This window comes from Sceloporus occidentalis, unplaced genomic scaffold (genome assembly GCF_023333645.1).
Source record: "Sceloporus occidentalis isolate IW3139 unplaced genomic scaffold, rSceOcc1.0.p SCAF_59, whole genome shotgun sequence".
Taxonomy (NCBI): domain Eukaryota; kingdom Metazoa; phylum Chordata; class Lepidosauria; order Squamata; family Phrynosomatidae; genus Sceloporus; species Sceloporus occidentalis.
The window spans coordinates 787,674-800,213 of NW_028317039.1; positions in this window are offsets into that span (position 1 = coordinate 787,674).

The window sequence follows — 12,540 nt, forward strand, 5'->3', positions numbered from 1 at the left end:
ATTCTCTGCATGAAACCAAGTTGCAGACCTCAAAGTGCTGACACTGGATTTACACGAAGAAGATTTTTTTTTCAGTACAAAATTACTATACACAACAGTGTGCATCAATTTGCTCATATAACTTATGTCTGTTTGTTTTTTAAGCATATAAACACAGAATGTGTCAGCAGGTAATAACTATTTGGTACATCTATCTGCCCAAGCAGAAAAAGACATGAAAAGAGGGTCTATTCGTTAAAAGGAATACCAGCCACAAAAAATGTGTGTAGCCACAAGTTTGCCGTCATATTGCGTGCTTGTGGTGCTCCATATGTTGAAGGTAAAGTGGAGGGTCTGTTCAGTTGCCTTGGAAAGCTCACCCTTCAACAATGACACACAAGACTGGTTAAAGGAATGGGGCACTATAGTCCTGTTGAAGGTGGTGCGACGGGGGTAGTGGGAAATAAGATCCTCTAGCAGCTGCCTTAAGAGCCCCCCTATTAATCATGGAGAAAGAAGCACCTCTGACAACAATAAGCTGCACAAGCAGTCACGTCAGTTTATTTGACTACTGCGTAGACATGCCCTTGAATGGAAAGCCATGAAGTGTTCTGGGGTAAGCTGGTCAAGTGGATGTCCCTGCCCCACCTGTCACATTCTCACTTACTACCTACTCCATTACTAGTATACATCCATCAAAAAGCATTACCATGTCAATGTTGCAAAATATTTATAGTATCCAACGTAAAAGTCTAGATAAATGATAAATTGATAAGTGAGTTTAAATTTGAATAGTGATAGGCAAACACTAGTGAGACCTTACCACATCCTTTGCTCTGGCTGCTGCTGGTGGTGACTGTTGTGGGTTTGCTGTCATTTCCCCCTGAAGCAAAGCTGCACCATGGTGTGTACGTAGGTGTTGTTTTATACCACAATTAGTGCCCTAACACCTTACCCCAGCTCACTTCCTTAAGACACAGCCTGCACCTTGCAATGCGCCCATCTCCCATAATCTCAAAATGATCCCACATTTTACTACAGCGTTGCCAGGCAGGCGAGATAACAGTGATTTTTTCTTATTTTGATTTTTCATGACAATATTAGTGATGGTTGTGATGGTGGTGATCGTAGTGGTGCCAGTGCATGTAGGGGAACCAGTGGCATAGCTTCAGCATATGATGCCTCTGTGAGTCCTTGGTAATAACTAAAACCATGCCTTATTTTGGTAGGTGGACAAGTTTTTAGCAGCACTACTGACTCCAAACAAGATGGCTTCAACCTACTTAGGACTGGTAAATGTAAATGCCTGCCACCTGCTCTGCCCGACCCCCGACAACTGAGGTTATTCCTTCTAACAGATATTTCAGATTTTTTGTAATCACTGGTAAAACTGAAAACATAATTAAATTGTCTAACTCTAGTGAGGGACAGTATTTCACAGTACCGTGCCTAAATTTTGTCGCCAATATTTATAAATGGTTTATAATGTTGTGTTTGTCCACAAACTAGACCAGGGGCGTCCAACATGCGGCCCGCAGGCAAACCTTGAGGTGCGGCCCACGTGAGATCTACAGCCAGGGCAACTGGGATCGCAAGGGCCCTGCTGCTTACCTTTGGGAGGGTCTTTTGTACTGAACAGGGGAAACGGAACCCAGCAGAGCCACGTGAATTTACGTCACATCACATGACTCTGCTCCATTCCTGCTTTCTCTGTGCAGTACAAGAGAAATTGTACGCACAGAATGCAAACAACGCAGAGGGAGGCCGCGGCCCCTGCAGAAGTTTGTGAGCGGCACCTAAAGAGCTGCAGTGCAGGTAAGGGGGTGGGGGAGGGTGTATGAATGAGTATGCGTGATTGATTCTGTGAATGAATGAGTATATGAATTGGTGTGTGTTTGATAGCATGGATGTGTAAGTGAGGGGGCATGGCACTGCAGCTCTCTAGGTATGCAGACCCCATACTGCTGGCAGCATCAATACACAAGGGGGGCAGCTAGCCAGGTTTCAGCATGTACTGGCTGACTTGGCATGATAGTTGCTGTTAGCAATCACACTCCTATTATGCCCAGTCAACCAGTACATGCTGGAACCTGGCTATGCCTGTGCATGATAGGAGTATGATTGCTGTTAACAATCATATATATATATATATAATATTGTTATTGAATTTTTTGTCCAATATTGGTGTGTTAACCAAACTTTTATTAAAAAGTTGGACACAAAAATACAATAACAAAATTGGACAAAAAATACAATAACAATATTAATTTATATATGATTGTTAACAGCAATCACAATCCTATCATGCCCATGGTTGTCTACCATCCAGAATTGTCTACCATCCAGAATATTTTCTCTAAAAAAAAAAAAAATTAGTGCAGCCCACGCACGTATACAATTCTGATGAAGTGGCCCATTGCAGAAAAAACTTGGACACCCCTGAACTAGACGTTTTGTTGGTAGCATAAATGTGCAACTGTCAAACTCTAATGAGGTACAGTATTTCAAGGACTAAAACACACTGTGCGCATGCACAGGGTTTACTGGTATTTTAAATATGCAACTGTCTCAACAACACATTTTCATGAACTGAAACACACTGGGTGCATGCACAGTCCAATGCCTAATTTTGTCATCAATATTTTTTTGTGTGTTGTCCACAAATTGGAGATTTTGCTTTTAGTAAATGTACAACTGCCTTAAACGCTACTGAAAAACAGTATTTCAAGTACTAGAACACACAGTGTACATACACAGTCTATATCTATATATATATATATATACTTTTCTAGAGCACATAAATGTTAGTCTTCATATACTCTTCCTAATTGAATAACATATTTCTTATAAATTGGTACCCAAACATGAACTACATCAGTAGTGGGAAATTTAATAGAAACTATGTTAAAGGATAGGATTGTTAAGCATCTAAAATAACATGGCTTTCAAGATCTACACCAACATTTGTTTTCTTCAGGAAGATCATGTCAGACTAATCTTATTGATTTTTTAATTGGGTGATCAATAATAATAATAATAATTAATCGAGGTGGTGCAGTTGACATTTGCGTATCTAGATTTCAGTAAGGCTTTTGACACTGTCCCACATAGAAGGCATATTAATAAACTACAATCTCTGATTTTAGATCCCAGTATTGTTGAATGGATTAGGCAGTGGCTGAATAATGGACAACAGAGAGTTTTAGTCAATGGAGTATATTTGGAAGAAGGTCTTGTTACCACTGGGGTACCTCAGGGATGTGTACATTAGTGGTATTGCAGAAGGTCTTGATGGTAAGTTATGTATTTTTGCTGATGACACAGATTTGCTACAGGGTTCCTGGAAAGTCAAAAGGTAAAACGTTTAAGTAACTTGAGAAGTGGTCAGAGCTGTGGTAAATTAAGTTTAATTTTGAGTAAGTGCAAGATAATGCATCTAGGGCATAAAAAAACAAAAATATTTGATACTGTCCTAACCTCAACATCTGTATAGATACAGTTCAGAGAAGGGTTACTAAAATGGTTCATGGATTGCAGGATAAAACTTACCAGGAAAGGTTAAAGGATCATAACATACATAGCCTGGAAGAAAGACGTGACAGGGTGGTATGATAGAAACACTAATAATCAACATGATAAAGAAGTTTATTTAACAGAAGAAACACTAACACAACAAGAGGACATAGTCTACAGCTAGAGGGGCATAGGTTTAAAAGTAATAACAGGAAATATTACTTTACGGAAAGGGTAGTGGATCCAACAGATGTGGTAGAGGTTAATACAATGAAGATGTTTAAAGACGCATGGGATAGGCATAAAGTTGGGCTAGCTATAGGAAAAGGCCAGGATTAGAATAGTTCTTACCTGTAGTCACTTTCTATGAATTGTATTTCCCTGCTGCTCGGACCACCAGAAACACCAACACTGCATATATGGATAAAGGCTTCCAACAAAATGCTATGGTACTTGATTTCTCCAAAAATTGTACCAGTTTGATTATTTGATCCCCAGAATAAGGAAAGTGATATGGCACGAGAAGCAGTAGTAGTAGGACACTGGGGGTAGGTTGACACTGGCACATATGCAGCCCCAGTGTACAGGTCACTGAATTTCCCCCAAATTAGATAAATATTTATGCCTCAAAGTAATGAAGGAAATTGAGCTGCAGCAGCAGAAGTGCTCCACAGGGCAGGCTGAATACCCCCGCTCCTCATACTAGAAACACGAACAAGAATTGATCCACGAGAGTGAGGAAGGATATTAAGGACCAAGGCAGGAAACAGGTCAGGCCCGGCAGACAATGACAGACAGACATCCACCCACAAAATTCATCAGAGGAAGGTGAAAGAGGAGCGACAGCATTAGTAGTAGTGGTTCACTGGGCCTGGGCAAGCGGCCACTGGCATATGATAGGCACATGCAGTCACTCCAAATGGTGAGAGTGATGGGTGTTATGCTGTAGTTTATGCTGAATGTTTGTGAATGAGCGTGTGTGTGTGTTATAGCATGGATGTGTAAGTGTGTGTGTGGGGGGGTAGCATGCCATAGGGAGGCTGTAATGACATTCCTATTATGCCCAGGTCCAGCATGTAATGACTGCCTGGGCATGATAGGAGTGTGATTGCTGTTAGCAACTATATATATATATATATATATATATATATATATACCGTATTTGCTCTATTATAAGACGAGGTTTTTGCTCTGAAAAATACCCCTCGTCTTCTAATCGGGGTCGTCTTCTAATCAGACCTCATATAGAGGTCTGATTATGAGACTAAGATCCAGATCCCCCGCACCGCTGCAGGGGACCTGGATCCTCCTGTCTCCCCCCCCATTTAACACCCCCCCACACACACTTACCGGTGCTTCCTGCTGTATTGCCGGGGCAGCGGGTTGACGTCTACGCGATCCGCGTAGACAACGTCCGCTGCAGCCAGAAAGAGGTGTGGCTAGCAGCGGGGGTTGTCTGCGTCCGTCGCGCATACCTTTCCCAACTGTCAGAGATCAGAGTGTGGCACCGGTGCGGGGAACTCTGATCTCTGACAGCCGGGGAAGGTATGCGCGACGGACGCAGACAAACCCCCGCTGCCAACTCCACCTCCTTCCGGCTGCAGCTGAAGGAGACGTCAACCCGCTGCCCCGGCAATACAGCAGGAAATTGGAAGCACCGGTAAGTAAGTAAGTAAGTGTGTGTGTGTGTGTGTGTGTGTGCTTGTGTGTGTTAAATGGGGGCATATGGCATTTCTGGAATGCCTTATACCCCTATATGCCACTCTGGCACTTAGGGGGTTAAAAGGCATATTATGGGGCAGAGTGGCATATAGGGAGGTATAAGGCATTTCAGGAGGCAGAGTGGCGTTAAGGGGGCATTTAATAGAGCACTCTGCCTCCTGAAATGCCTTATACCTCCCTATATTCCACTCTGCCCCATAATATGCCTTTTAACCCCCTAAATGCCAGAGTGGCATATAGGGGTATAAGGTATTTCTGGAGGCAGAGTGCTCTATACAATGCCTTTTAACTCCCTTAATGCCACTCTGCCTCCTGAAATGCCTTATACCTCCCTATATGCCACTCTGCCCCATAATATGCATTTTAAACCCCTAAATGCCAGAATGGGATATAGGGGTATAAGGCATTTCTGGAGGCAGAGTGGCACAAAGGGGGTCAAAAGGCATACCATGGGGCACAGTGGCATATAGAGGGTTAAAAGGCATATCATGGGCCACAGTGCCATATTGGTGTGGCAAGCCTGGGGGCAGATGTGAGTAACTGGGGGACAGGTTGGAAAATACAAGGAAATAAAAACAAAAAAAATATTTTTCTCAATCATAGCTTTCATTTAAAAAAATAGTTTACATGAATTAACATTTACTGGTAAAACTTTTTTCCTTTAGGGTCGTCTTATATTCAGGCTTTTTCTTTTTTTCCTAAGTTAATATTCAGATTTTGGGGTGTCGTCTTATAATCAGGGTTGTCTTATAATCGAGCAAATACGGTATATATAATATTGTTGTTGATTTTTTTGTCCCATTTTGGTGTGTTAGCCACACTTTAATTAAAAGTAAGGAACACACCTAAATCGGACAGAAAAATGCACACTAAGCCAGTGACACTGAAGTGGTAGGTCTACACCACATCAATGTTTGGATTGGTATATAGTGAAAGGGGTTATGCTGCATTATTGTCAATGTCTGGCGCAATGTATAGTGATAGGTGTTATGCTGTACCACCGTCAATGTGTGCCTCAGTACGTAGTGATAGGTGTTATTCTGTACCACCATCAGTGCGTGCCTCAGTATATAGTGATAGGTGTTATGCTATACCCCCGTCAATGTTTACCTTAGTATATAGTGATAGGTGTTATGCTGTACCACCGTCAGTGTGTGCCTCAGTATATAATGATAACAGTTATCCTGTACCACTGTCAATGTTTGCCTCTGCATATAATGACAACAGTTATGCAGTACCACCGTCAATGTTTGCCTCAGTATATAATGACAACAGTTATGCAGTACCACCGTCAATGTTTGCCTGAGTATATATTGATAGCAGTTATGCTGTACCACCGTCAATGTTTGCCTCAGTATATAATGATAGCAGTTATGCTGTACCACCATCAATGTTTGCCTCAGTGTATAATGATAACAGTTATGCTGCACCACTGTCAATGTTTGCCTGAGTATATATTGATAACAGTTATGCTGTACCACCGTCAATGTTTGCCTCAGTATATAATGATAGCAGTTATGCTGTAACACCGTCAATGTTTGCCTCAGTATATAGTGGTAGGTATCATGCTGTACTCCTGTCAATGTTTGCCTAACAATAGAAGCTATGCAGTTTTAAAGTGTGTGTATGTGTGTGTGGGGGTTCCACATACAGGATCCACCCCAGGTGCCAACATTCTAGGTACGCTCCTGGTCCAAGGGCCGGCAAAGCGAGTTTTAAAGCGACTGTAAGATCGCCTCTTCCGGCCGCTTAATTATTTTAAAGCGGCCAGCATACCTATTTCATTTATATTATGTTTATATATTTGTTGCCAACTTTATTAGGGTGAGAAGCGCAGACAGTATTTTGTTTTTTGTATACATTGTACAGCCAACACACTGTATTTGCAGCATGCTTACACCTGTTTGGTAGGCCTCATATTATACATTTGTATTATTTGAGCCTGAGACTAGCTTAGCGCACCGACATTTTTTCTTTTCCCTGTTTGCACATATTTGAGGTTGTTGGCTCCTCATCAGTCTGGTTGCAGCTTGCTGTCCAGGGGTTAAATGGGAGGAGGTTTAATTGCACCTCCCCCAACACATTAATCTGGTTTTGGTAGCAGTATAAACTGCTTTGTGTGCCCACTATGTAGGAGGTGAGAGTAGGTTCTCACCCTATTGAGAGTGTGCCTTGACGTGGCAGGTGAGCTTAATTATGCTTTGGCCAATTCATATAACCAAAACCTCTCATTTATATTATGTTTATATATTTGTTGCCAACTTTATTAGGGTGAGAAGCGCAGACAGTATTTTGTTTTTTGTATGCCTATTTCATGCCGGCAGACCAACATTCAAAGCGGCCGCTGGCGCCTAATTAAATAAAAGCGGCTGGCGTGCGCGCACCGTGCCGTCCAATGGCCATGCCTCAGCTCTTCGGCCCACCCCTTTTAAGAAGAGAGATATATACACATATACATATATACACCTTATATATGTTTTTTTAATTGTTATGATGTAATGGCGGAAATTATTAATGCCCCACAGTTTTGACTTTGAAATTTAATGTGCCCCCTATATATTGTTTCTAGAGTCACCACTGCTCTCAGATATGCCTCTTGACCCCATATTTGCCACTCTGCCCCCCACATATGCGTTATACCCCTATATGCCACTCTGCCCCCCCATATATGCCTTATACACCCCTATATGCCACCCTTCCTCCCTGATATTCCTTTTAACCCCCTATATGCCATCCTGCCTCCCTGATATTCCTTTTAACTCCTATATGCCACTCGACTTACCAGTGCATCCCTAGACTTGTCCCCCTTGCTTCAGATTCCTTGGTTTCTAGTGGGGCAGCCGGTGGAGGTCTGTGGGATGCGCACAGACAATCTCCGATGCTGCTGGCACTTCCACCGGGGGTTCTATGAATGAGCACCAGTATAGGCACAAACCCATGGTTCTCCTACGTTCCTTCTCTTCCTCTGATAAATGTAGAAGAGGACCAATCTCCATGGGTTCTGGGGATGCCAGGGCATCTTTAAAGGCATCTTTAAGGGACTCATTAAGTCCCATCTTGAAGGTGGCACCTGCATTCCAGTCAGTCTCATAAGCAAGTGTCCCAAACTCAATGGCATATTGAGCCACAGGTCTCTTACCCTGTACCATCTCCATGAGATTGGATTTGGCGGTCTTTCGTCTGCCTGGAGCATCAAAGACAGCATGAAAAGCAGATATGAAGTTATCAGCATCCTCTAGGAGGGGGGAATCTTTTTGAAGCAGTGGAGAGGCCCGGGACAAGGCTTTGCCCCTAAGGAGGTTAATAATGAACGCGACACAGAATGAATGCATAGCAAAAGTCAATGGCTGAGAACGGGAATGAAAGAGGCATTGGTTTAGGAACCCTCTACATTCTTTAGGGACACCTGAATATTTGTCTGGAACCGGCATTTTTGGAGGCTTGGTTACACTTAGCGTTCCAGCATGGGCTGATGAGGGTTCAGGAGCAGATGCAGATGGAAGAGGGTTTGAGGTAGCAGAGGTTAGGATCATAGTAGGTCAGTCATGGTATCCATCTTCTTCCTTGAAACCCTCCACTGGCTCCCCTTTATAATTAAATTTAAAATCCTGGTACTAACACATAAGGCCCTCCATAACACCGCGCCTCCATACATTTCTGCCCTCATAAGCAAATACTCTCCTACTCGATCCTTACATTGTTCCCATGGGCTAAGGCTCTCCTCCTTACTTATCCCCTCTTCCTTTTCTTTTTTCTACAATATTTCACTTGGGCTGCCCTATATCTCTGGAATATACTTCCACCAAACCTTCAGCATTCACCCTCCCTCCCAACATTCAAGAAACATCTCAAAACTCACTTCTTCAGAGAAGCATACCATCTTAGCTGCTAGAACTTCCTTGTCATTGATACAACCACCACACTACCTCAAGATTGTGAGCTTGCGAGCAGGGCTCTTTCCACCTAATGTATAGGTTTGTCTTAGTCTGTCAATTCTCATCTTGTCATACCCCTTGAATATATGTATTGTATTAAGCGCTGCGTAGATTGTTGGTGCTATATAAATAAAAGATAATAATAATAATAATGATAATAATAATCTTATGTTCAATGTTTTGTAGAGGTGAAGTATGTATAGCCAGAATCTGTTTATGTCCGTCTTGTCTGGACGATATACGGCCCAATTCTGCGGGTGCCCTGTAATAACTGTCACAGCAGGCAGGAGAATAGTCAGACAGGCAAATAAATCGGTGCAGGCAGCAAACAGGCAAGGTCAGGATCAGGAACTGCTGTGTTAGAGGCACTATTACAGGCAAGGTACAATGAGTAGTGAGGGTTTAAATATCCCTCCAGTAATTGGTGAGCCAATAGCAGCAGGCAGAGGAGAAAGTAAGGTTTTAAGTATGGCCCTTTAAGATCCTGTAAGGGCAAGAAGCCAGAAATGATACTGCGCATGCGCAGTGAACAAGCTATGTGAGCTCCGTTCCGCGTGGCTGAAGCTGCGTGTGGGGCCGGGGTTTCCCGCTAGAGTCCCTGAAGTCTGCTGTCTTGCACCCCAGAGGATCTGGAGAGAGTAAGGTGAGGGGTTCTGGTTGGGAGGGGTAGGTATGCGTGACGGCACCAACGAGACAATCTGCTCTAGACATGCATTTTTAACTACATAATATGTACTTATCTCTTTGAAGTAATTGATTGAAATATGATTTCAAAATGATAACAGCTGAACTGGCAGTTATTTTTCAGTCTTTAATATTAGACCCTCCTGCCAGACTATTTATTAATATTAGACCTGCTGCCAATATATATAAAAATTAGACCCTGCAGCCAGAGTATTTATTGATATTAGACCTTGCTGCCAATATTTATTAATATTAGACCCTGCTGCTAATATATATTAATATTAGCTCCTGCTGCCAATATACCGTATTTGCTCGATTATAAGATGACCCTGATTATAAGACGACCCCCCAAATCTGAATATTAATTTAGGAAAAAAAGAAAAAGCCTGAATATAAGACGGCCCTATAGGAAAAAAGTTTTACCAGTAAATGTTAATTCATGTAAACTATTTTTTTTAATAAAAGCTATGATTGAGAAAAATATTTTGGTTTTATTTCCTTCTATTTTCCAACCTGCCCCCCCCCAGTTATGCACATCTGCCCCAAAAATGCCTTATACCCCCTATATGCCACTGTGCCCCATGATATGCCTTTTAACCCTATATGCCACTGTGCCCCATGATATGCCTTTTGACCCCCTATGTGCCACTCTGCCTCCAGAAATGCCTTATACCCCTATATGCCACTCTGGCATTAAGGGGGTTGAAAGGCATATTATGGGGCAGAGTGGCATATAGGGAGGTTTAAGGCATTTCAGGAGGCAGAGTGGCAAATAGAGAGTTAAAAAGGCATTTCTGGAGGCAGAGTGGCATTAAGGGGGTTAAAAGGCATTTCATAGAACACTCTGCCTCCAGAAATGCCTTATGCCCCCCATTTAACAGTCCCTCCTCCCTCCTCCAAACTTACCCGTGCTTCTGACTCCCCTGTAATGTAGCCGGGGCAGCGTGTAGAGCTCTACGCGATTTGCGTAGAGAACTTACGCTGCAGCCGGAAGGAGGTGTGGCTAGCAGCGGGGGTTGTCTGCGTCCATCGAGCAGACCTTCCCCGACTGTCAGAGAGAATTCCCTGCACCGGTGCCGGTCCCACACCGGTGCGGGGAACTCTGATCTCTGACAGCCGGGGAAGGTCTGCGCGATGGACGCAGACAACCCCCGCTACTAGCCACACCTCCTTCCGCTGCCCCGGCTGCACACCGGGGACTCAGAAGCACCGGTAAGTGGGGTGGGGGGGGCGGGAGACAGGAGGATCCAGGTCCCCTGCAGCTGCGGGGGATCTGCATCTTAGTCGTCTCATAGTCAGACCTATTTGAGGTCTGATTATAAGACGACCCGATTATAAGACGAGGGGTATTTTTCAGAGCATTTGCTCTGAAAAAAACCTCTTCTTATAATCGAGCAAATACGGCCCTGCTGCCAATATATTTTATATATCAAAAATATGCTCCCTAGCATGCAATGACTCTCTACCACACCAAAAAAAATTATTTGCCACACTGACTACAGATTAGGGGAAGACTGTGGGAGTCAGTGCAGTCTTTCCTCCTTCTGATCTTACAGTGACATTGAGAGGTCCTCTCCTCCATAATCATCCCCAGAGTCCCTTTCTCCCCTTATCCGCTAAGCCACACCTCTCTTTTACAAACTCCCTGCAGTTCAGGTATAGATCAAATAAACAACACATGGAAACAGCACTGCAGGTATTGATCAACTGAATAAGACATACAAACCCTGTATTTGCAGGTATACATAAATAATGTATGGAAACACAGCATACCAGATATAGATAACAGAATAACACACAAACCCAGCTTTGCAGATATAGATCAACTGGAATACACATAAAAACTCAGCATCAGGTATAGATAAAAAAATAAATAAATTACATGCATAGATCACAGGTTGCACACCCCAAAGGCCTGCCCTGGCGTCCACATTGCCAAAATAGAACCTGCCCTTTTTGTCCCCAAACAGCCCAGCCTCAGTCAACTTTGTACCCAAACAGTCCAGTGTGAGCTACCTTTGTCCCCAAACAGCCCAATATAAGAAATCTTTGTCCTCAAATAGCCCGCCCTGTGCCATCTTTGTCCCATATACAACCTGCCTGTGCTATCTTGGTCCCCAAGGCTCAAACATCCTGCTTGTGCCATCTTTGCCTTTCCACAAATCAATTATACATCTATGATACACACAAACACTTATACAATCACTCACTAATTCACACTTTCATTCACACAATCATGTATTCTCTCACTCATTCTCACAATTCCTCCACACATTCATTTCTTCATTCTCTCACTCATTATGCATCCACACTCACTCATTCTCATTCTTTATTTATTTCAATATTTCTCGCTTTCTCACTTCTACCCTCTCCTCCCTTTTCACATTATCTACCTCCTCTCCCTCCTTTCTCCCTATCTACCCTCTCTTCCCCCTCCCTTTTGTAGTTCACTTATCTTGCTGAATTCTTCTGGTGGGAGCAAAAAGCCTCTTTCTTGCTGCTCTGCCGCAGCTTCACTGCTGGGATATGATGTCATATTCTGGCACTCAGCATGAAGCGCCAGCACCGCAACCAAGACAGAAGAGACTGAGGGGTGCCAATTGGTTTCTTAAACGTATTCAACGTATACGTTTCAACTAGGAGGGGGCACACGGGGGCACTGCATGATCTAATTGTGTGTCATATACAACCACTGATACATGGCTTT